General features: G+C 34.1%; 2 pseudogenes; both read left to right on the top strand.

Moving 5' to 3' along the window:
• The first annotated feature begins 4,500 nt into the window (after window positions 1-4,500).
• LOC143680391 (olfactory receptor 5M11-like) lies at window positions 4,501-11,682 on the top strand (annotated as a pseudogene).
• A 677-nt stretch (window positions 11,683-12,359) lies between these two features.
• On the top strand, window positions 12,360-25,071 carry LOC143680390 (olfactory receptor 5M5-like; annotated as a pseudogene).
• The last annotated feature ends 229 nt before the right edge of the window (window positions 25,072-25,300 follow it).

Below are 25,300 nucleotides of genomic sequence, written 5' to 3'. Positions count from 1 at the left end.
AATTCTGCCACTGAGCCACCATCACACTGTCCCTAAATTTTTAATGTGAGCTATTTACAACATAAAATCAATAGTAGAAAATAACATAGAGACCAACCATTTAACCATGACTAATTATCAATAAATCTTCACACAAAGGCCAATTTGTGGCATTTTTTGGAAGTTATAAGATATTATATTTGAGTTCTCCTAGGCTGATAACATTCCTTTCTCCATTTTGTACTAGGAATTTAATGTTCTTAAGCCTATGAAGAGTTATATCATTAGTAAGGTATTTATGCACTCATAGAATTATTCAATATTATTTTAATAATACAAATGAAATAACATTGTCACTTATAAATTGTTTATCCTCCATTAAATATTGTTATACATATCTATGCTGATGCACATAGGAGTAATTTGTCTCTGCAATTGCCAGCACATAAATATACTCTAAAATATTTCAGCTCTTCCACTTCTGATGAATTATTGCATTGCTTCTAGTTACCTCCCAGTACAAAAATCCAACAATAAAAATCTTTGTGTAACAGTGACTCTGTGGTAGGATTCTTGCCTGTTATGCCTGAGACCCTGTACAATTCCTGGAGCCTGCCCAAGACAAAAAAAATCTCTGTGTAGCTCTGCATTGATACCTCTGAAAGATTTCCTCTCATGTATATACCTTGCTGTAATTATTGAGTTGGAAGATGTATGTCTTTAAATTTACTATATGTTTTTCAAATTGCTCTTTTAATTTATATTCCCGTGAATAATGTATGAGGGTTCCATTTACTCCTTCTCAACACAATATGTGGTCACATCTTCAAAATATTCTTTGATCTGATGAACATAAAATACATTCTCATTTTCTGTTTAAGGTTTTGGATTTTTTATCATGAGTGAAGTTAACTACTTTGAAAGGTCTTATTAATTCAAGATTACTCCTCTCTTAGCTGGATGCCCATAGTCATTGTCCAATTTGGTTGTTTTATATCTTATTTTATCCTTTTTCAAGATTCCTATGTATTCTGTATTAGATACCAGGTTCTATGCAATACAAATATGTTCAACCTGTTTTAATCTATTTGTTTTCCTTTATCTTGTGTGGGCAGGCACTGGGAATTGAACCTGGGTGTCTAGCATTGCTGTCAAGAACTCTGCCTGCTGAGCCACTGTGACACCTCCCTGTTCAACCTGTTCCTGTATTTATTTCATTTTTGTGTATAGTATATTTGGAGGTGTTCAATTCTTTCATTTTATTTCAGTTAAAATTTATCACTTACTCTTTATGTTTGGTTTTAGGTTATCTTCTCCAGAAAATAGTTTCTATTATTAAAATATTTTTTCAGATCTTCCTTATTCTTACACATGTTTTATTATTTCATATATAAAAATTGAGAGGGATGTGTAAAACTATTCCATGAGTGTTGTGAATTTATCTACTTCCCTTGAAACATCCGTTTTCTTTAAATATTAAGATTGCATTTTTAGTTCCTTTGACATAACTAAATACACTTGCTCATTTTATCATTTTATAATTCTTATCCAATATTTGATAGTGTTAAAATTGTAAAAATCTATTTTTCTGACATTGCTAATTTAAAGGAGCACAGTTGTTGTTTTGGATAGCTGGTACTTGTTATATACAGTTCTTTCCCTTTAATCCCATACTCACTGAGTCAGTTTAGTTAGGGAGTTTAGCATTTTACTGTAAACAGTGATATTTTGGTATATATTTCATATAGTGCTTTTAAAAATATATTCTATGCTTATAGATATTAAATTGTGTTTTTGCTAAAAATCATTTTTATTTTTATCTCTTGATAGTTACATTTTATATTTTCTATTTTAGCACATTGCTTTAACATTTACTATACCTATATGATTGAATTAAAATGCTAATCAATTTACCTCTTTTATTTGCTTATATGATTACAGTGATAATTATGTTAAATTTTTATTTAAGATCAATATTCCTTTAAATTTACTTATGTCTGTCAATAATTCAAAGACTTTTTCACTGTCCTTTTACATCCCACTTTTCCTTCTGGGTTTAGATTTCTTCAGCATGATATACGCCATTAATTATTTTTCTCAGTAAGAATCTTTGTGAGAAAAATTTGGTTTGTACTTTCCTGGAAATGACTCTTTTTAAATTTTATTCTTAAAGGTGAGTTCATTTGGGTATAGAAATCTAGATTGACAGACATTTAACTTCAGTAGGAAGTATTAGCTCATATTCTGGATTCTATTAGTTTGCTGCACAGCAGAACCATACTACCAGGCTACTTGTTATCATTTTGTAGGCAAAATAACGTTTCTTCCTTTTTTCTTTTAGAAACTTCTATTTTAAATTTTGTTAATCTTCTGTTTCAATTTCTGTCTAGGTTGGTATATCTTATATGTATCCTTTTCTATTTTCAGTGTCCTTTTCTCTAGATAAGTCACATCATCTTATTATATGTTCTCCCACTCTCATATACTTTTAATTTGTGTGATTTTTCAGGATTATAATTCAAACATCATTGTGTGATTGATTTATGACTGTATCATTGTCATGGTCAGGTTCATGTGTCAACTTGGCCAGGTGGTGGTACCTGTTTGGTTGGGCAAGTGCCGGCCTGTCTGTTGTGATGAGGACATTTCATAGAATTAAATCATGAGCATGTGAGCTGCATCCACAGCTGATTCCATTTGTAATCAGCCAAAGGGGAGTGTCTTTTGCAATGAGTGATGCTTAATTTAATCATGGGAAGCCTTTTAAGGAAGATTCAGAAGAGACAGGCTCTATTCCTGTCTCAGCTGGTGAGCCTCTTCTGTGGAGTTCATCCAGGCCCTCCACTGGAGTCACTGGCTTCACAGCCTGCCCGGCGGATTTTGGTCTCTGCATTCCTGTGGTCACATGAGACACTTTTATAAATTTTATATTTGTGAGCATTCCCAGTTTCTCTGAGAACCCTAACTAATACAATCATCTTCTAGACTTTCTACTCTGTAAGGTCAAAGTCAATGTCTGTTTGGGGACACTTTGAAAGCCAGCATTTATCTCACAACTTAGTATATAGACAGTTCTCAATAAATACTTTCTGAGTTAATAAATTAGCATTATATCTTTTGCATTCTGGTTAAGTACATGCTTGATTCTCCATTACTTTTCAATATGATCTTCCTATACTCACAACATAAAATTTCATTGTGAGACTTAAAATATGCATGTCTCATCCCTCGCCCTATTAAAAGAAAATGTTTTCTTTTAGCATTTTTTAAAAAGAAAAATGAATAAGTGAATGTTCAGATGAATACCTTTATACTCAGAGAATGTTAAGTACTATGTGAATTTGTCACATTTATTTGATGAACTATCAACAACTTGATGTAAAGAACTACATCCTCCTGTTTGAATCCCAGACTCACAACTTACTAGTTGCATATACCAGGATAATTTAACTTCTGTTTAATTCAGCTTCTCATGTGTAAAATAGAGTTAATAGTACTAACCCCCTATGTAGTTATGTGATGAGTAAGTGAGCTAATGCATTTAAAGTACTAAGCCTGCAGGTCTGGTGTATGTTAGGTATTAAATATCTATTAACTATATTTAATTACAAAAATTCCAATTTCCTTCCTGTGATTACTTAATCATACTAGTTGCTCATTCCATACCATTTCCTTACAGATGTTATCAGACACAGGCCATGGATTTTTTTGCCCAATGTGCTCAGTAACCAATTCCTGAAGCACCAAGGTTTCAAAGAGAGAAAGAGTTTATTTCTACATGCATAGTAGGAGAGCAGACAGCTTAATGGCCCCAAAGTCTGTCTGCCTGGAACTGCTGTGATTTGGGTAGTTTTATTAGAGAAAAGGTGGGCAGAGTTTAGGATAATGAGCACTGTTGCTCCAGATGATGTAGTGAGAGGTGTTTTGATTATTGAGCATGTGCATATTGATTAAATGCTTAGTCACAGAACATATGAAAGAAAATGGCAGAGTGCCATACAGGTGACTTGTGGGTTAAAGTCTGAACCACTGTGCATGTCAGGTGGGTCCACTTAGGTTAAATTCAGTTTCAGTCATTAAGATAATTTGGGACCTGGGGTGGGTTCATCCCAGGACGACCCAGACCCTTCATTAGCAGCTATTAGGGGTTATTTTTAGTGATTATAAGACTAAATTTGAAAAACAGGATAGCTGGGTTAGCCACAAGGTTCTTACAATCTCAGGGGCAGATGATAAGGCCTATATAATTATTACCAGAGATCAAGGCTGGATTTCAGGTATTCCCCTGCAAAAAAAAAGCAAAAAGGAATATTTACATCAAAATCATCCCTTAAATCCTAATTTTTCGGTTACACAGACTCATTTTTTTGAGGGTAAGGGACTGTGCTCAATAAAACACAAAGATACCTGAGAGGGAAAAACAAATTTGCTGTATATTTGCTGCATTAAATGAAAATTACATCTTTTTAATTCATTCACCTATGGCTGTTGATTAACTATTATCTAATAGATGTGTGCTCGATGCGGAGACTACAGATCTTGCATATAAGGAGTCTAATGGAGGAAATAGATACAGGCACTTATAGTTACCTCTCAGCATGTAGGTACTTTAACAGGTATAAGGCAGAAAGCTGTAAAAGTCTGGGAAATGGAGCTGGAGGCCAGGCTCTGTTCTATGGAGGCATAGAAGGCTTCAACATGAAACTGTGTTACTATCAAGAGAAAATTGGATCTTGTGAAATAAAGGGCTGAATGGAAGGAAACTGAGGAAGGAAACAAATGTTGAGGGAAGGAAGGATGAAGTAGGATTATGAGATTGAAAGAAGAATGATAACAGTGAAAAATGAGGAAGCATTCTACTAAGCATATGAAAAGAATTCAAACCTGACCCTGCAATTTACTAGTTATGTGCCTTTGGGTGAGCCAGTCAATCACCATTCTTTAAATTTAACATTGTTTCTCTGGTGGAAAGTTGAAGATGGAGAGGATATAGTTTATTAAAGAAAAGAAACAGAACACATAAAAATCAGACCATCATTAAAATTTTAAGATAAAACTTTTTTGTGTGCCTTCCATGGAACTTTAGTATAAATGCTGGAAACTTTGAAATTACGGCCATACACTGAGGCATACAATTCCCTGATCCCAGAGTTTTCCAGTGAAACCCCAGAGGGATGATTCATGATGTAACATTCATCTCTTCTCCTCAGCCCTTCTGAGGTTTGCTTTAAGGAGTGAGCCCACACCTCCCTTTTCTTGGTATAAATTCAATTATATTTTTCAACTTAAAGACATATCAAGAAAATTCCCTAATCAGAGGTTGAGAAAGTAAGTGCAAATCAAGTTCTCAAGTAAGTCTTTGTTTTGTTTTGTTTTTACCATTTTTGTCTTTAATCAAAAGGAAGCTGTATTAAAGTCTTATGCTGAGGATTACAGACCATATGTCTTTACATTATTTAGAAATCAGGTTTTCTCTGACTGAAAATCAGTGAGGCACAGGAATGCTGAGTTTTCTCTCTATTACATACTGTGCCCTTCTTTCTGTGGCTGGGTATAAAGAAGAAAAAAGAGGAGGTCAGGTATGAAAAGTGTTAACTATTTCTAAAAGCAGTCGTTATATGCTAACTTTATCCAAAGCATTTTTCTAAGCACCTTAAATGAACTATGTTGTTTCCCATGACAAATCTACTTTCCATTTTACAACTGGGAAAACAGAGACCAAACAAGTCACATACCTTGCCACTTTCAAGAGTTTGTTACTGGTGAAGTCTGAATCAATATCACTAATTGACATTGGTTTCATGAAATTCCACGTTTCTAAAAACTAAATTATTGACTCCTTAGATTTTCAAGATATTAGAACAGGACCAGCATAATATAATCTGGTTCATTTATTTTTCCAAGTATGCAACTGAGCTAAATGTTACTTATTTTACTCAGAATTATTTGGTGACAGATGTGCATATTGAGTCCCAATTCCATTCAGAACAATTGTTCATTTGAAGAAATTCTCTGAGCACAGAGAGAAAGGCCAGAGAATTGATGCTGTCATGAGCAACTGACCACGTACATCTTATCAGGAATGCTCAGTGATGTGCTGAGCATTAGACAGTGTCCACCTCTACTGAGGGCTGATGCAGCTCAGAGCTGCATGGATCAAAATTCATATCTTTCTGCTGACTCTGAAACTCATGTCTCAGCCTGGAACACCATCTGTACACTCTTTCTTTCTTCCAGAGGTTCTGGGGCATTGCCTCTAAGGACCTTATCTCTTGAGTTCAAAGATTTATTCTCCTTCATCATCTGTTAAACATTTCTAAATTACCAATATAATTAGAAGAAAAAGAGGGTGAAGTGAAGGAGATGTATTTTGATCCATCTAATCTGTTTACCCCTTGTATGTAAACAAAATCCTTTGGAAAACAGATTATAAAAGAAATCAGAATTCATCTGTCCTTTCTATGGCATAGAGCTTGACACATCCTTGGTGTCAAAACAGTAATTTATTTTTACTGCAGCTCCCTATTTCCAGTAAATGAGACAGCTATATTTAGAATGATTTTAAGTCACTTTAAAATTGTTTCTTAGAGGTGAGTGATCATTATGTCTTTACTATTTCAAACATATTGCTTGTCTCCACCTTTGCAAGGGAAAAATGACAAAGTGTCCTGCAATCTACCTGGACAAATTTACTTTTGGTACACTCTATTTTGTATGTGATCCTTCCTGGTTTTAGTAGCAGAGTTGGAACCTCAAGTAATTCCCTGAAAATAAGGTTTATCAGAATTTGCTTTTTTCTTTTTGGATAATATCCTAAAGAACTATCTCTTGGTGCAAAGGAACCAAAAGAAAGAATCAATCCACTCACCTCACACATAAGTGCATTTTTTAGAAATGGGGTTAGAGAAAGAGTTCTTCTAGTTGGTTCAGACAACCTGGAGCCCCTTAAATTCTCTGAAGAGTTTATGCATGTGCATTTATTTTGGTTGTGAATTCAGTTTAATTGGATGTTTCAAATATTTCATGGTAAAAATAAAATGAAAGAATCCTAAGAAACTTATTATAATGGATTATTTAAAGATATTTTTAACTTTTTAAAAGTAATTTTCTCATTAGCATGTAATTGAATGCATATAAAATTTATTTGGACATTAGTCCTTTGAGATGCCATGCTCTGTTGGACTAAAACACTTCCTGTGTAGCTTCCTCCTCCTATTATTTTTGTTTGTGCATGTATTTGGTGGGGGGAGAAGCTGTTCTCCTTCTGATGCTATATTGCTCTCATTATCAGCCTCTGGGACCAGGTGCTGCCTTCCTTATTCATGGGGGTGAGATTTGTGTAGTTACATTGGGCCTATGCTCAGAGAGATGGTCTGAAACACTTGGAATTTTTAATAAGTTTTAAGCAAGGGTCCCTGCATTTTTATTTTGCACTGGGCCATAATAATCATGTAGGATATTTCAGTTCCAGGTTCTATTATTCTAAACTTTCTCTTGCACAACTGGTGCTTCTCAGCCTACTAGAACAGATGGAGGTGCTCCTTGATAGTGACCTGGAAAACTGGAAGTCCCGTCTTCAGAAGACATTTACCTTTTAATGGCCTGGCATGACACAGGCAACCAGACCTGATGCAATTATCATTCTTTGTAAACATATCTTATTAGCAAATTTTTTTTTACCCTTTTGCACTTTTCAGTGCTTCTGCTTTATTTCATTTGGGTTTATCTGTATCTGACACAAGTCACTGAGCTTAAGAGTCAAAACCTTTCAGATCCCCAAATCAGTCTATAAGTGGCATACAATAAATGAGTCCTCTTGTCAATCTCTCGAGTCCCCATTTCTTAGCCTGTCTTTTTTTTTTTTTTACTCTGCAAGTCCCATGTAATGAGGCTTTTCTTCTCATTTTTCTCTTTTGGCTTGCACTACCTAATTTTTCTGGGGCTTCCTGTGTGCAAAGGAGTATGAAAACATCTCTTAATGCCAACATGCTGCTGTCACAGCAATAGACACTGTTCCCATAGCATTTAATGCTAGACATTTCTTCAAGAGAAGCTGCAAATAATCTCTTTTCCCTATTCCAGTGAAGCCCATTGGTATTCTTGATAGGAAAGTCATAACAGTTCATAAATCGACTTTCAATGAAATGAAGCATTCATAGTAGGAAAATGCTCAGCTAGAATGTCTGGATTTCTCTGCATGAATTCTGCAGGTACACAAACACACATACATGGCTTCATGCAGCCATCATTCAGTTTCCAAAGAATGACCACATGTACAATCTTTTTTGCTTTTGTATGCTGTATATCACATTTCCCTCTTTTTCTATGTGAGTACCTCCTTATTGCAGCACCACTTGTTGATTTTTGTTTGTTTGATTTTGGTTTTTAATTTATTTATTTCCTTGTTTGGGAAGTTCATGGACCAAGAATCAAACCTGAGTCTGCCACATGGCAGATGAGAATTCTACCACTGAACTTCCCTTGCACCCCCACATATCTACAGTCTTTATATTTCTGATTATTTTTCCTAGAAAACCTTACACAAGAGGTCTTTATTTCTTGTTTACTTCCTCCTATTTGTTGCTTAAAAAATTTTTGCCTTGCTGCCCCTTTCCCCCAAACCCCATTTCCTTTAGTTTTCTCCAAAGCATTCACACTCAAATGAAATCTCATTTATTTACTTGCTTACATGGAATAATATCTGTCTCTGCTCTCTAGAATGTGGGCTCCAGAAGGGAGGAATTTGTGAAGGTTTTGTTCATTTATATAACAACAGTGCCTAAATACACAGTGCCTTGGATATTGATAAATGTTTGTTTTATGAATACTGAATTTGATTCCCACAATGATTTGAGAAGGAATAGGTACACATTGATACCACTGGTAACTGGAGATATGGAGTGACTTTAACATCATTACTAAGCAGTTAAACTGCAAAAACAACATTCTAAAACAGGGTCCCCAACTGACTCCTAAGATAAGCTTTACTATTGCCTCTAAGTCTAGTGTTCCCTGAGAACAAGTGACTACAGGCTATGGGTAAGCTTCTCAGTGGATGTCTATGAATTTGCCAATAATCTGCAGAGTAGAAAATGCTGATGGTTAAGGGGAAAATGAGTAAGTCAGCTCTGTTTTTCATGTTACAATAGTCAAGGATACCAATATACCCTTGTCACAGCTGTCCATTGTCATTTTATTCTTCAAGGCCATTGGTATCTATATATGGTATTGCCTGGCAAAGTTTAGGTTTAGGTTGGCATTCTATTGTAGCAGCATCTAGTACAGATGGCTTTCAAATAAGATGAGTTTTGTTGGTGTCTCAGATCTAATGCCCACTAGCTGTGTGACCTTAGCTTAATTACCTGATCATCCTGTGTTTCATTTTTTTCATCTGTAATTGGGGTAATGACAGTATCTACCATGGGAGGATATTGTGATGATTAAATCTGTTATTGCATGCAATGATCTTTGAAACTGAAACCAAATATGTAATTAATCATCACCATATGTTAGAAATAAGTATTATCAGTTTATTCAACACATATTACTATGTGGTTTCTATCCTGCCTGGTTACTGGAGGGGGTATGCAAATATAGGCCTTATAATAATGGAAGATTTGGTGACACATTTTTAAAGTAGATAAGAATTAAGAAGGCTGAAAATAGTCTTCCTATGAGAAGTATGAGAAAAAAGGCAAAAATAAAAGAAGCATCTTGAGAAAAGAAAAAATTTAGCAGTGGTTTGTGAAGTGAGATTAAAATGCAGAGGAATAGAATTGTGCCTTGATAGATACAAGCTGTGGTCAGTAGCTTAAATACTGAATATGTAAATATTTATTTGTGGTTCTTTATTTATACATTGTCATTGCTAGTGACTGTCCTCAAGTACTGTAAGAATTCATTTAATTTGAAGATAACCTTTTTCTTTTATTTGACATACATTAATTGACCTACTATGATTGTGTCTCCCCAAGGAACACAAACATCAAAATTGTTTGGATAGTTTATTAAATATGAAGGTCTCAGTATAATGTGTAAATTTTTCTGAAGCAAACTTTCTGTGAATTTGGTGGAAAGCAATCTTCCCAAGGAATTCTCTTGTACATTAAGGTGCAACAAGCCCTTTATTCTCCTCAATATATGACATTCTGCAGAGTTCAACAGGAAAAAGCAATGAGTAAATATTGTAAGTCATTCATTCTTTCAGACAAGAACAGATTATTCTTCCTTATTTTAATTCAGTACACATGCATGTGCTGAATAGACATGGTAAACTTGTGAGCTAACATTTGTCTCTGGCTTTGCATAATTGATATGTGGAGGAGAAATCAGGTAAATTATATATATATGGAGAGAGAGAAATGGAGAGACTGTGCTAAAAACATATAGAGCTAGAGTAATTTAATTCAGTCTGCTGTGAAAGAGAAGAAATGAGAAATCCTTCTAAAAGATTCCAAGGCCCTGTGAACTGGGCCTTGTCCAATAAGTAGAGTCTCAGGTGCAAGACAATTCCAAAGAAACAGTGGGCATGTAGTTCACTTGTAAGGATGGATTGTGTTGCTGCAGGTACAGTTTAGGCATCAGTATACCTGTTGCTGTAAGTACAGCTAACCTATAGATATAGATATACAGATAAAAATTTACAAGAATTTAATATAAAGGAAAATGAAATAATGAATTAGTGGAAGGATGTAGTATCCAGAAAGAGACAATTTTGCATTACATGGTCAGGTTTAGAGAAAACGATTTCAATTGTCCTTAGCAGGAATTATACCTATATGTCTTCTTCATTTTCAATAGTTTCCAGAGCAAGCACAAACTGTCAGAATGTCTCATTAAAAATGGCACTGCAATAACAGAATTCATTCTCCTGGGGGTTTCAGATCTCCCAGAGCTCCAGCCTCTCCTCTTTGTGTTGTTTCTGGTTGTTTACCTCATCATGCTCCTAGGCAACCTGGGCATAATGGTGTTAATCAGAATGGACTCTCACCTTCACACACCCATATACTTCTTCTTCATTAACTTGGCCTTCGTGGACTTGTGCTACACCTCCAATGCAACTCCACAGATGCTGAGAACTTTTTTGTCTGAGAAGACCATTTCCTATGCTGGTTGCTTTACCCAGTGTTGTGTTTTCATCACACTCTTCCTTACCGAGATCCACATGTTGGCAGCCATGGCTTATGACTGCTACATGGCCATATGCAACCCACTGCACTAAAGTGTGAAAATGTCCAGGAGAGTCTGCCTCTGCCTGGCCACATTTCCTTATGTCTATGGTTTCTCAGATGGTCTGTTCCAGGCCACCTTGACCTTCTGTTTGAACTTCTGTAGATCCAACATCATCAACAACTTCTACTGTGCTGACCCACCCCTCATTAAGCTTTCTTGCTCTGATACTTATGTCAAGGAACATGCCATGCTCATATAAGCTGGCTTCAACTTCTCCAGTTTCCTCACTGTCATCCTTGTGTCCTGTACCTTTATTATTGCTGCCATATTCAGGATCAAATCAGCAAAAGGAAGGCACAAGGCATTTTCCACCTGCCGCTCTCATATAATGGCTGTCACCCTATTTTATGGAACAATCTTCTGTGTGTATGTAAGGCTACCAACAGATAAGACTGTTGAGGAATCCAAAGTAATAGCGTCTTTTACATCTTTGTCAGTCCAGTGCTTAATCCATTGATCTACAGTTTGTGAAACAAAGATGTAAAGCATGCCTTCAAAAATATCCTGAGACAAAATGTGGTTACTAAGATGGCAATGCCCCCACTTTCCAATAAACCATAATTCTAAACCTTTCACTCAAAGTCTTTGCATTTGGATGATGCAATTTGGTGTTCTCTATGGATGGTTCTCTTATGCCTGTGCTAAAGTCTAGGGAATAAGAACTGCATTGTTTTTTTTTTAAATGTAGGCTCTCACACCCCAACTTGTGTTTCAAGAACCTGCACCATCAACATTGCCTGTTAGAAATGCAGAATCACATTGTGATCTCAGATCTCTGTAGGAGCATCTGCATTTTAACGAAATCCCCAGGTGATTTTTAATCTTACAGTTTGAGAAGTACATCTTTAGGTCCCCAATTTCCTACTTGCATGCCCTGGCACATTGGTGTGCTCTGATTGCTTACAAATATAAATAGTGTGACCTTGTTTTCATTTCAGTTCATTGAATTTCCTTCATTGTCAGTCTCATCTCTTTAGAGGGGTCTTTAAGAAGCACATCTTCCCACACTCTGTGCTGACCTTTGGTTAAGCAGAAGCCGTGGTTTATGACAGTGGTTTCTCTTTCTGAAGAAAGTGCATATATATTGGAGGGAGTAGCAATGGGAAAAGAGGTGAAAGGAGTCAGACTGACTTTGTGGATTTCTATCAATGAGTTATAGCAACCCACTTCCTCTCTTTGGCCTTCCAGCCCAGGGAGAACACTTTATCACCTTCACTCGAAAAACTTACATTGCTGTAAGAGAAAAGGTGAAACTTGAAGAAAATAGAGAATTTGAAGAATGGATCCTAACAAGTAGAGTACCTACTTTTGTTTGAATATTGATTTTATTTCTGAGTTTGCTTAGTTAAGTCACATTTATTTTCCTCTTGAGGCTAAACCTAAGGGGATACAGTGTTTATATGTTTCAGTCAATAGAGGGAAGATGTGGTCAGGGGGTGTAATCGAAATTGCTCTGGCCTCTGTATAAACCTCAAGTAAGCAAATTACTTTTGTTTTCAGGATCAGTGCTAAATTGATGTTAAAGGGTAACTAAAAAGGTTTTGTACTCTGCAAAATTCCTAGTCTCCTTCCTCCCTCAAAATGTTGATTATTTCCTTAGTTCCATTTTTGGAGAGCAATAAAGCCTTTCAATCCATCTCTAAAATGAAAGGAACAAAAAACTGTATTGACATGAATATTTGTTAAGTTGAATATAAAATAACTGTAATAGGAAAGTTTCATTTTTAGTACAAGGAATGAAATCCCCTTAAACTAGTTAAGGAAACAAGGGGAGTTTTTGTGACAATACAGTGTATCTCATAGCATCCAAGGGGTACAGTGAACTTCCAAAGAAGTGAAATGAATGTGGGACTCTAAGGTTATGAAAAAAATTGTGTCATTTTCTAGTCCATATCTTTGTGTTGCTATCATATGTAATACTTGAATGATGAATATGGGCCTTCTGTCATGCAAACTTGCAAATTTCTCTTATTAATTGTACTAGGATTGTTTTTCCTTTTATAAATTCCTTAAATTTACTACATGCCATCTTAGAATTAAGAGTTTTTATGTCTTTTGAATACTAACAATTTTTATATCTTTTTACTTTCTTCCAACACTGGCTGAATCTGATAATACATTTTGCATTTTTTTGTTTGTTTGTTTTCGGTTTTTGCACGGGCAGGCACCAGGAGTCAAACCTGGGTCTCTGGCATGACAGGCCAGAACTCTGCCTGCTGAGCCACTATGGCCCGCCCTGATAGTACAATCTGAATAGAAGTTATGAACACAGATAAACATATCTAGTCCCCATCTTTGAGGTGGGGAATATTTTTAATATGTCACAAGGTAGTATGGATTTAGCTGTAGATTTTTCAAAGATGTCCTTTATTCAATCAAGCAAGTTCCTTTCTTTTCTTTGCTGAGAATTTTTATCATTAATGGGTTTGAATTTTGTAAAACGTTTCCTGCCTCTATAAAATGTTCCTATGATATTCACCTTTATTCTGTAAATGTGATGGAATATCTTAAATTTATCTTGCATTCCTGAGATTAAATCAGTTTATAATGGTGTGTTATCTTTTCTATCTATTGATGGACTAGGTTTGTTAAAATATGATTAGGATTTTTTTCATTGCTTCTTAAGAAGGATAACCATTATGAAACTTTTTCTTTTTTAATAACTTCATTGGGTTTTATTAATAGGATTATGCTAGTTTCATAAAATGAATTGCTAAGTAACTTAATTTCCTGAATTTTCTGAAAGGTTTGATAAAGACAATTTATTTCATTCTTAAATACTTGCTAAAATTTACTAGTGAAATCACCAGGTTCTTGTTTCCATTGTGTGAAATTTTTTATTGTGCATTCATTTTTAAATAGCTATGACTTTATTCTCTTACGTGTATTAGGGTAATTTTTGTGGTCTTTCAAGTGATCTGCCCATTTAGTTTATGCTGACAAATGTATTAAATTGTTTATAAAATCTCCAATATCCTTTTTTGTTCAAATATATGGGCAAATACTGGAGATCGAACCCAGGTCCCTGGCATGGCAGGTGAGAACTCTGCCACTGAGCCACCATTGCCTGCCTTCCAATAGCCTTTTAATTTTCTATTTTTTGGTTGGGGGAGGTGCATGGTCCAGGTCCCATATCCTTTAATAATGGTACTAAGTTTTCCATTATCTCTTCCATTCTAGATTATTTGTATTTTCTCTTGTTTTTTCTTTTGTTAATTAGTCTGAAAATGGATTTATAAATTTAATGAATTATTTTCAAAGAATCCATTTTTAATTTGACTGTTCTTTTCATTGTATATGTTTTCTGTTTCATAGATTTTTTCTTCCTAATTTCTACTGTGTTGGAGTTTATTTTATCATCTCTGCTCATTATTCAAAGTGAAAGTTTGGATAACTGATAAGATATTTTATATTTTTTCATATAAATGTTTAAAGCTAAACATTTTCTTCAGACATTGCTTTAATTTTATTTTTGATACTCTTTTCTATTGTACAATTTGCAATAATTTCTTATTTCTCTATTGACTTCTTTTATCCTTTGGGATATTGAGAAGATTGTAGTTAATTAAAATACATTTGGGAATTATATACATATATTATGATTATCAATTTCTAATGTGATTTCATTATACATAGAAAATATGCTCCTTGTGATGTTAATCTTTTTAATTTATTGAGACTTGTTTTATGGGTCAGTGTATGATCTATATTCCATGAATATTCCATATATACTTTAAAATAATGTGCATTATTCAGTTGTTGGATGTCATGTTCAGTAAACACCAATTAAATAAAATTAATAATATTCAGATATTCTATGTACTCATTGAATTATGGTCTAATTTTCTTAAAAGATACTGTGTTTAGAAAAAGATACTGTGTTAAATTGTCCTCTATTTCTGGTCATGCTTTTTAACATGTTTTTAATTTTGCTTGATATGAAAAATTATATCTATAACCTTTCTATCTATGTATCTATCTGTTTATTGGTAAAACAGATTCTTAAATTGTATCACTTTCCATCATTTGTATTTATTTTTATTTTTGTATTTATTTCTGTATTTTTAAATTGAATCACTTACAGAGAAGCAGTCTGGAAATCTATGGGTTTGAACTAATGGATTATTTACATTAAGGTAATTATTGATATATTTGGTATGTTGATATTAGTATGTTGGTATAAATCCACCAATTTTCTATTTATTTTCTCTCTCTCAATTTTCTTTTCTTCTTCTGTTCTTTTTCCTTGGTTCCACTTTTTTAGTTCACCTAAAATTTTGTTAATATTCCACATTTCCTTCATTGTTTTTTAACTATACCATTTGTGATAATTTCAATACTTTCTCTGAAGATTAAAATATACATAATTAACTTATCACAGTGTATTTTATTTTCTAATTTTTGACTTCTTATTTTATGTGTTACACTTCATATATGATAGTGTAAGTATTCATCCTTTTAAGTGAATTTTGTCATATATTTTTACTTCTACATAACTTATAAGCCATATATTTTATTGATGTTTTATTTGACTTGAAACAGTTACTTGTGTGTTAATGAAAACAATAAAGAAAAATAATACTGTTTTATGTTTATCCAAATAATTAGCTTGTACAATATAATTCTTTCCTTTCTGTAGTTGTAAGTTTCCATCTGATATTCTGTGATAGCATTAAAAAAAACTTCCTCTGTTATATTCTACTGTGGAAGTCAGCTGAAAACAAATGAATTCAGCTTTCTTACTAGGTGACATCTCAATTTTACACTCCTTCTTAAATATTTTTACTGGATGATTTTTTACTGGATGTATTATTCTGGGTTGTTTCTTATTCTTTTCTAATTTTTAAAAGAATTTTAACAGTGTTATTCCACTGTCTTCTATCAACCTTTTTTCTCATGTGAAGTCAGCCATCTTGGCATCATTGTTTCCTTCTCTCTAAGTAGCATTTCCTCAAGGTTTTCTCTTTATCATTTTCCTCTATTTTAAATGTTATTTATCTCACTAAGTTTCCTTTGCAGTGAGTTGCTTGAAATTTATTTAACATCTTTTCTTTAAATATATGTTCTCACTGATTTGGAAAAGTTGCAACTATTATTTATTTATTTTTCTTCCTCCAGTAATGTCTATATTAAATAGTTGTATTTCCACAGGTCAGCAAGGCTCTGTCTGTTGTTTTTTACTCATTATTCTTTTGATTCTTCACACTGGATAATTTCTGTGAATTGGTGTTTTATTTCCAAGACCCTTTCTTCTTCCATCTTCAATCTGATATTGAGTGCCATCTATGAATTTTTCACTTCAGGTACATGCTTTTTCAGTTCTGGAATTTTTTTGTGGTCCTTTTTTCATAATCTTCACATCAATACCAGCATTATTCATTTATGTAGTCATAAAATGACCCTAAATATATTTTCTAATATGTCTTTCACATATTTATATATGTACATTCTCTGCTAATTCCTATACCTGCTTTATATTGGCATTTATTTATATTGAACACATTTATTTATGATTATATTTTACAATATCCCTGTTTTATCTTGCTTAGTATTTTTATGTATGCTGTAAATTGTGGATAATACAATATAAAGTACCTGGAATTATATTACCTGTCTTCAAGAAATGTTAAATTTTGTTTGGAAATACACTTTGTTCTGATGGCTTGTTTTGACTCTGTGCAGGGTGGGTTTGGGTTTTGGGTTTTGGTAGGGCAAATAAGGAGTATCCCTTTTTCTAGAATATGGGCCCTGCTCCAAAAAGGTAACATTAATGCTGTCTCAGCTGGGTCCTTGGGTATTTGATAAGATATCTCCATGCTTTCTGCATCTGAAATCCACTATCTCAAGCTATTTTGCACAGCTAATATTTCTACTCTCTTCTGAACATAGAAAAATGAATTTCTGCTAAGCGTGAGACACCTCATTTGTTTTCTTCTCTCTGGGAGCTCAGTTCCATGATGCACATGCTAATGGATAATAAAAGATGTTCAAAAATTATGCCCAGTTTTCAGTTGAAAGATTAGAATTTGGATATTTTTTCTAAAGTTTTATTTATATATTTTAGGCAGGTGTTAATTTCTTTGGCTTAATATTCTTGCTGAATTTGAAATAAAAATACTATATTAATGAATTAGTTTCATGCTCACATTTTCCAACATTACATATTAACTCCTAAAACCTGAGTCTATTACCTTGAAACATGTCTGCCACAACTGTTTATGTGACCTGGTCTAAATGATTTCACTCATGGGGTTTTATATTCTAACCACTGTATTTCAGAGATTAAAGTCCTCTCTACAAACATCACTCAAAAGTCATTTTTTGCAAGGCTCTGTACAAAACACAATTCAGACCAGGAAGGGCCACAGAAAGCATCAAATCCCATGAGTTAATGTCATTTTTTATATCAATATTAAGTTTTCAAGTCATCTGATTGGAATAAATGATGACTGATATTATAAAAATCCCATGAGAATAAAGTCCTAATAGCACAAAACAGTCAGCTCAACATGGTCACACATTGAGATAATCATATTGTACAATCCCAAGAGTCTAGTTATTATTTTCCCCCGGGTGTCTTCTTGTAGTAATTTTCTAATTATTTCTTCAGGGTATGCTGAAAAAGTACTTTAGGGATAAAAGCTCTAAAGTGCAAGATGGGTATAAATTGTTCTCAGCAACTCATTTCTTGGACCACTAAGTGTCATTGAGACAATCTTTCAAGTGCGTAAGTAGGAATTAAGTTGCACTATCTCTTTGAGTAAGCATTTATATAATTCATCAATTTACAAATATTTCTAGACCATCTTTTCAAAGGTAGTCACTCTATAAAGCTAATTTATCAACTAATTCAGGCAGAAATAGACACAAAGAGGAATCATATTCATTCTAGCAAAAAATAGAGCTCATAAATATTTATAAATTTCTCTTTAAATGACTGGGAAGAGTAACTTTTGGGAGCAAATTTAACTAGGTATCAAGTCTATTTCTTAAGTAAATACTCAAAATAATTTTCACTGACACATCATTGGTTAGTAAAAACCATGATGGGGAAAACATGAGCTAGAATTTACATTCATGCATAATCATCAGCTAATGTGCTCTGCTTTGATGTTGGTGAGACAAGACAATGGAAGACAAGACAGTAAGATGGTAGGAACTGGCAACGTATTCCAATGTTATATTGCTACCTAAGATATTTGCGTTTTAACTGGACCTAAAGAGGACAAACTGACCTCCAGAAGAACTTTTCAAAAAGTAATACTGTAGACACCATGACATGTGTAGAGTTGGACTTTCACTTTCACTTATTGTTTTTCACTTCTTTGAGTGGGAGTAAAAAGGAAATCCTTGAAGCTTTGAATTTTATCAGGTATTTACCCTTTTTACCCCATTACCATAAATGACACCCTGGTTTTCTGTTCAATAATCACTATTATTATAGAAGTAACAATATTTTTGCATCTTTACATAATCAAGAATAAACATATATGACTAAATATTCCTGTAACTATATTATTGAAGCAGTGAACTATCGTGTGAAGTTTTATTTCGGTTAGTAACTTTCAGTAAGAATCTCAGACTTCTGAAAATTTCACTGACTTCTAACCACTGATAAACTTTAGATTAGTCACCAATACCATAAGAAAACCCCTGCTTGAAAGACTATCTCTTTTTCTTTTTTTTTCATGGGCAGGCATGGGAATTGAACCTGAGTCTCTGGCATGGCAGGCAAGAACTCTGCATGCTGAGCCACCATAGCCCACCCTAAAAGACTCTTTTTTAATAATAATATTAATTATTATTAGTTACCCCACATAATTGAGGAGTAGTTATTTATCTGAGTGATATTTGTCACAAAGATAAAAATGTTTATTGCTATTAGACAACGGGTTCTACAATCTCTATATACTTCAATATTAATTAATTTGCAATTGAGATAGGAATTAGAAAATGTAAGAATCAGGTTGGAAATATTTTGCTAGTGCTTGCATAAATATGAACAAAGAAAGAAATCTTTCTAAAAAACAAAGTACATTTGTGCAGTAAATAGTAAATAATAAGCTATCAAATGTGACTCACAGTTATTAATCATAAACTGATATTCTGGCAGTGCAAGCTCTGAAAGTGTCTGCTTATAGAAATAGAAATAATCTTCAGCTGAATTTCTATGAACTATTTCAGGATTATTCTGTTACTTTCAGCAGAAAAAACCCTTACTTGAATGCAGCAAATTTTACATTTGCTGATAATATTTATTTTATGCTTACTTAATAAATTAGTATATATCCACACACATAGTGTGTCTTTGTCTTACACTAAGATTCAATAGAAATGAATTTTTAATGTCATTATATACATGACTTAGAATAATCTCCTCTTCAGGGAAAAGGTATTGCAGAAACTTCAGGTCTTGGGGGTCTATTCTTTATTGACATATTGAGATGAAGTTTCCCAGATACTTTTACTACTTAACATGTGAACTAGGCAAGAAACTCAACTAGAGGAGTCTTGGGAAGTGGGCCATGGATGACAAAAGAAGGCTGAACAAAGGAGAAGGGAGGAAATAGGCAGGTATTGCCCAAGAACAGCTTAACTTGCAATAATTTTAGAAATGAAAGTAAAACTATGTGGAAATTATGAGATAATTTCAAACATTTGGAGTTTGCCTTATGTGCTATAGCCACATATATATAATTTGCCTTATGCCTTACACCAGATACTTAACAGAGGACCATTAATAATTGTTAAATATGACACATTAATCAAACACATAATAGTATATAGTGTCTAGCTGTATAGATTGCTTTTTTGAGAATAGAACAGATTTATGCCCACCTGCAACTGATGTGCAAATCTCTGATGTCACAGTCTAGTCAATTAAATTTTGTATTTAATATTTTCTGCCTGTTTCTGTTCTCTTCCTTTTATGGAGTGGCTCTTGCATAGTCAGGATTTGCCCCAAGTATATTTTTTGAATGAATAATACATTCAAAAATTGATTATTATTCAACCTCATGGCATAATTGAATGAAGGGCAGTGCGATGGTGACTCAGCAGGCAGAATCCTTGCCTGTCATGCTGGAGAACTGGGTTCGATTCCCGGTACCTGCTCATGAAAAAAATAAAAAAAATTTGAATGGAAGAAGTTTCCCAAGCAATGCAAAGAAGTTATTATCTCCTTGTATTTTGTTCAGCTATTCAGGTGCAAAGATTCTAACATTATCTGTGGCCATAGTGAAATTAAGGATTCCTAGCCTAAAACGTATGAGCCCTTTTCAATGAGCAAGCTTAAGAAATGCAGCAGATTCTTGCCCACCTCTTTAATTCAAAATGCATATGGATATATAAAAAGCTCTGTGAATTCTTGCAAAAGAAATTCCATTTTATCTTTTTTGCAAAACCTGCTACTTTCCATATTTAGTGTTGCCCGATACCCCTTCCCCAAAACCCCATTTTGCTGGCTGATATCCAGTACTTTTATTGAATGCAATTTTGCAAATACTAATCTGAAAACACTGGTGACAAGACACATCATTTATTTGTGTTCCCATTTTCCCTTTCTTAATTATAATTGTGCTACATCTATTGCAGGCTTTTCTAAAAGTGAACTGAAATAGAAGCACTGTAATTATTTTATTAAAATTAATTACGTGCATGCCAGGAGGTACTATTATTACTTAGACATTTATTTTCTTCCTGAGCTGTGGAGCAATCCAAAGATTGCTGCATTTTTGTAAAAGAAAGGGTAGGAAACAGGCAGTATAAATTCGTTTTCCTTTTGTTATTTTAAATACATTAGCTGAGTGCCTGTATGGCATTAAAACAGAAGATTTATTCACACTAAGGTGAATATTTTCCAAAATGATCCATTCTCCTGGGAATCTAAGAAAGAGCACTTTAAATGCACAAATCCTGAACATCTAATGATTTATTTCCTTCACAATGGTCAAAGTTGTAGATTTAAGCCTTGTAATGTTTTTATGTTTCAAAGTAACAGCTAGTGTGAGTTCTAATACATTGCAATACTTGTGTATAACATGCACACATACACACATGCATGCTTCAAAGCAATAGTGAAGATAAAGTCAAAAATATGTATCTCAAGTTACAAGTGTCTAACTTCTTGCCTTGCTATTGCTGTTGAAAGGACTTTCCTGGTTTGGTTACCATTTCTTAAAGCAATTTTTTGCCAAGACAGAAAATCCATGCCTACATGATGTGGAATAACTTTGATTTTTCTTGCAAGCCTCCTATCTCTGAATGCATTGTTCCTGGAAGTTCTTGTCTTCTGAGAAAATCCCTTAACTAGGGATTTCAGATCCTAGTTAAAGGTTACTTTTCTTTGATTTCTATGATCATTCTTGAGCACAATTAGTCATTTTGTTCAAATCTTTACTATTATACTAATTATACTTTACTTAATTTTCTCTTCATATGTCTCTCTCATCACAAAGATATCAACCAGTCTTCCCAAGGCAAGCACTGATTTCAGTCATACTTAATTTTCAGCAAAATAGCTTGTATACACATGGTGTTCAATGTTGTTTGTCTACAAACACTTTCTTTTTATCATGACTAAGTCCTGTAATATCCTGTTAACATCAAAAAAACAATATAGTGGCTCAATGGCAGAATTCTCAGCTGCCATGTTAGAGACCCGGGCTGGATTCCTGGTGCCTGGCCATGCAAAAAAAGACAGTATAACTAACTTGTTCAGATTTGTGATTTAATTCCTACCAGTTTAGAAATTGGAAATATTCATGTAGTGATTGGCATCACACTGAATTGTTAACTACACCTTAGTGAACATCAAACCTGAAAATTTTGTATTGTTCCCTGGTTCAATATTGTGCTAAAATTGAACTAATTGCTAAAGTTTTATATTTGACATATTACCTGTAAAACTGATGAATCTGATGAGTTTAAAATTTGAAGCTATTGCATTCTGGAAATATGGGGCCCACACTACAACCTGGGAAAAATTTATTTGGCATGAGCAAATCAAATTATTTTTTGATTCTTTATATTGGAAATTACTCTTGAATTCAGCTCCATATACCCATATGATAAACTCACTTCACTCATTTCTATTTGTGATTCTTTATTTGACTTTTTTGCATCATTAATAAAATAATGTACAACATGACCATGAATCCATATATGAAAAGGATATTCCCCCAAATCTTGGCACAGTGCTTTCTCATTTTATCATTTCATTAATCAGTATTATCTGACCTGATAATATCTGAAAGTATAATCCTTACCTCACAATTAGAATTTTCTGAACTTATGTTAAATATTTTTCCATGTTTCTTGATCAGTTATTTTTTCTAATAAGTCCTGGGCATTGTAATAATGCAATGTAGAATATTGAAATATTTTCCTATGCTGCTAGATGGCTTAGAGTCAAATTTTTGTTTACCAGAAATTTGCCAAATTTTGTTTATCCATTGTAAATTCCTTAAATTCTTTCTGGGATAAATGGAGAACATGGATGAATAATAAAACAAATACTATGATTACAATTTCAAGAATTTTCTTTTTCCCTCTCCATGTCACTTCTGCTTTACTCATCCATGTTCTGCTCACAACCAACAATAATTCATAAAGACTCTGTTCTTTCCAAACTTGGGGACCTTATATTTTTATTATGTAGGAATCATAAAATCTACTATATCATTTGGATATAGAAGTAAATCCAGTTGTAGAGAGTTTCTTTCAAACTTCTGTAATTCTGGGCTGTCCAATGCAGAAAAAGGGGAATGCATTTCTCAAAAATGAAACTTCTAAATGTTATCTCTTTAAATAGTTCACATTCTTTGAATGAGTACAAAAGTGTTTTCAAAACACATCCCCATTTTATTCAAGACTAGTCACAAGTTCTGCTGGTTTGAAAGGAAGTATGTCTCCTAGAAAAGCCATGTTTTAACCTAAATCTCATTTCATAAAGGCAGAATAATCCTTATTCAATACTGTATGTTTGAAACTGTAATCAGATCATCTCCCTGGAGGTGTGATTTAATCAAGAGTGGTTGTTAAGCTGGATTGGGTGATGACATGTCTCCACAATTTGGGTGGGCCTTGATAAGTTTCTGGAGTCCTATAAAAGAGGAAACATTTTGGAAAATGAGGAGATTCAGAGAAAGCAGAGAAGAATGACATAGTCATGAGAAGCAGAGTCCACCAGCCAACACCTTCGGAGATGAAGAAGGAAAATGCCTCCCGGGGAGTATCATGAAACAGGAAGCCAGGAGAAGAAATCAGTAGATGATGCCACGTTTGCTATGTGCCCTTCCAGAAGAGAGAGGAACACTGACAGTGTTAACCATATGCCTTTCCAGATGAGAGAGAAACTGTGACTGTATTCACAATGTGACTTCTCACTTGAGAAAGAATCCCTGAACTTCATCAGCCTTCTTGAACCAAGGTATCTTTCCCTGGATTCCTTAGATTGGACATTTCTATAGACTTGTTTTAATTGGGACATTTTCTTGGCCTTAGAATTGTAAACCAGCAACTTATTAAATTCTCCTTTTTAAAAGCCATTCTGTTTCTCATATATTGCACTATGGCAGCTAGCAAACTAGAACACAAGCTAAATGAAGAAATGATGGTTATAGTGGTCTATAAGTTACAGATGATGATTCAATCCATTTTTAGATAAACTTAAGCAATAATTCCTCTATTCTAAACAAGTTTGAATCACAGTAGCCATTTTTTCTAGGACTCATCTGCACATTATATGCCCAGCTATTTGGGGCTGAGGCCTTCTGGGGACTACCATCTTCTACATTCTTAGTCTATCTCTAGTAATAGCTGTGAGTGAGGGTGAGTGAGGAATAGACAGAGGCAGATGAGAGAGAGATAAGATGCATGTGATTGACTTCTAATTCACCTTCTTAATTTATTTTCACTCATCTAAGTGTTCAATGCTGGTACCTAAGAAAATGGTCAGGGGAAATTCCACCTTGGTGGCTGAATTTATTCTCATGGGATTGAGGGATTGTCCAAAGCTTAAGCCCATCCTTTTTGTGCTATTTCTGGTGATCTTTTTTATCATTGTTGGGGGTAAGCTTGGGATACTGGTTTTGATCAGAGAGCTTTATGTCTCCACACACCCATGTATTCCTTTCTTGACACTTTGCCTGCCTGGACTTGTACTATTCTACTAATGTGACTCTCAAAATGTTGGTGAACTTCTCACCAGGGAAGAAAACCATTTCTTATGCTGCGTGCTTAGTCCAGTGTTATTTTTTTCAATGCCATGGTGATTACTGAATAGTATATGTGAGCTGTGACAGCCTGTAATAGATACATGGCAATATGTAACTCTTTGCCTTTCTGCAGTAAGATGTCCAAAGAGTGTGCATTTGGCTGATTGGTTGTCCACATGCCTATGGGTTTCTTAGTGGCCTGATGGAAACCATTTGAGCATACCGCTTGCTCTTCTGTGGTTCTAACATCATCAACCACTTCTATTGTTCTAACCCACCTCTCATCCGACTCTCCTGTTCTGACACTTTCATTAATGAAACCTCCACGTTTGTGGTAGCAGGATTTAACCTCTCCAATCCTCTTCTCATCATCCTCATCTCCTACATCTTCATTCTCATTGCCATCTTGAGAATGTGTTCTGCTGAAAACAGGTGCAAAACTTTCTCTAACTGTGTGTCTCACCTGGTGGCAGTGACTGTGTTTTACAGGACCCTGGTCTGCATGTATGCTACATCTCCCACAGACAAGTCAGTGGAGAAATCCAAAATCATTGCTGTTTTCTATACCTTTGTAAGCCATATGTTGAACCCCATCATTTATAGTCTGAAGAACAAGGATGTGAAACTTGTTTCTGGAAAATGACCATGGGAAATGCCCTTTCAAAATTAAATCACACTTTGTCTCACTTTACAAATCAGTTTAAGATCTATATTTGAGAACTGGATCTAAATTTAACAGCATTTATATTAAAGTCAAAATTAAACCCATAATACAAAGAAGAAAATAAGAAATAAAAACATAAATCCATAATAAGCAACTATAACTATAACAAGTCACAAAAGACAATAGGGACAGATGATTTATAGTTTTA

Source organism: Tamandua tetradactyla, chromosome 4 (genome assembly GCF_023851605.1).
Source record: "Tamandua tetradactyla isolate mTamTet1 chromosome 4, mTamTet1.pri, whole genome shotgun sequence".
In the NCBI taxonomy this organism is placed as follows: domain Eukaryota; kingdom Metazoa; phylum Chordata; class Mammalia; order Pilosa; family Myrmecophagidae; genus Tamandua; species Tamandua tetradactyla.
Note: the sequence above shows the minus strand (reverse complement) of the source record. Positions and strands in the feature narration are given on the sequence as shown.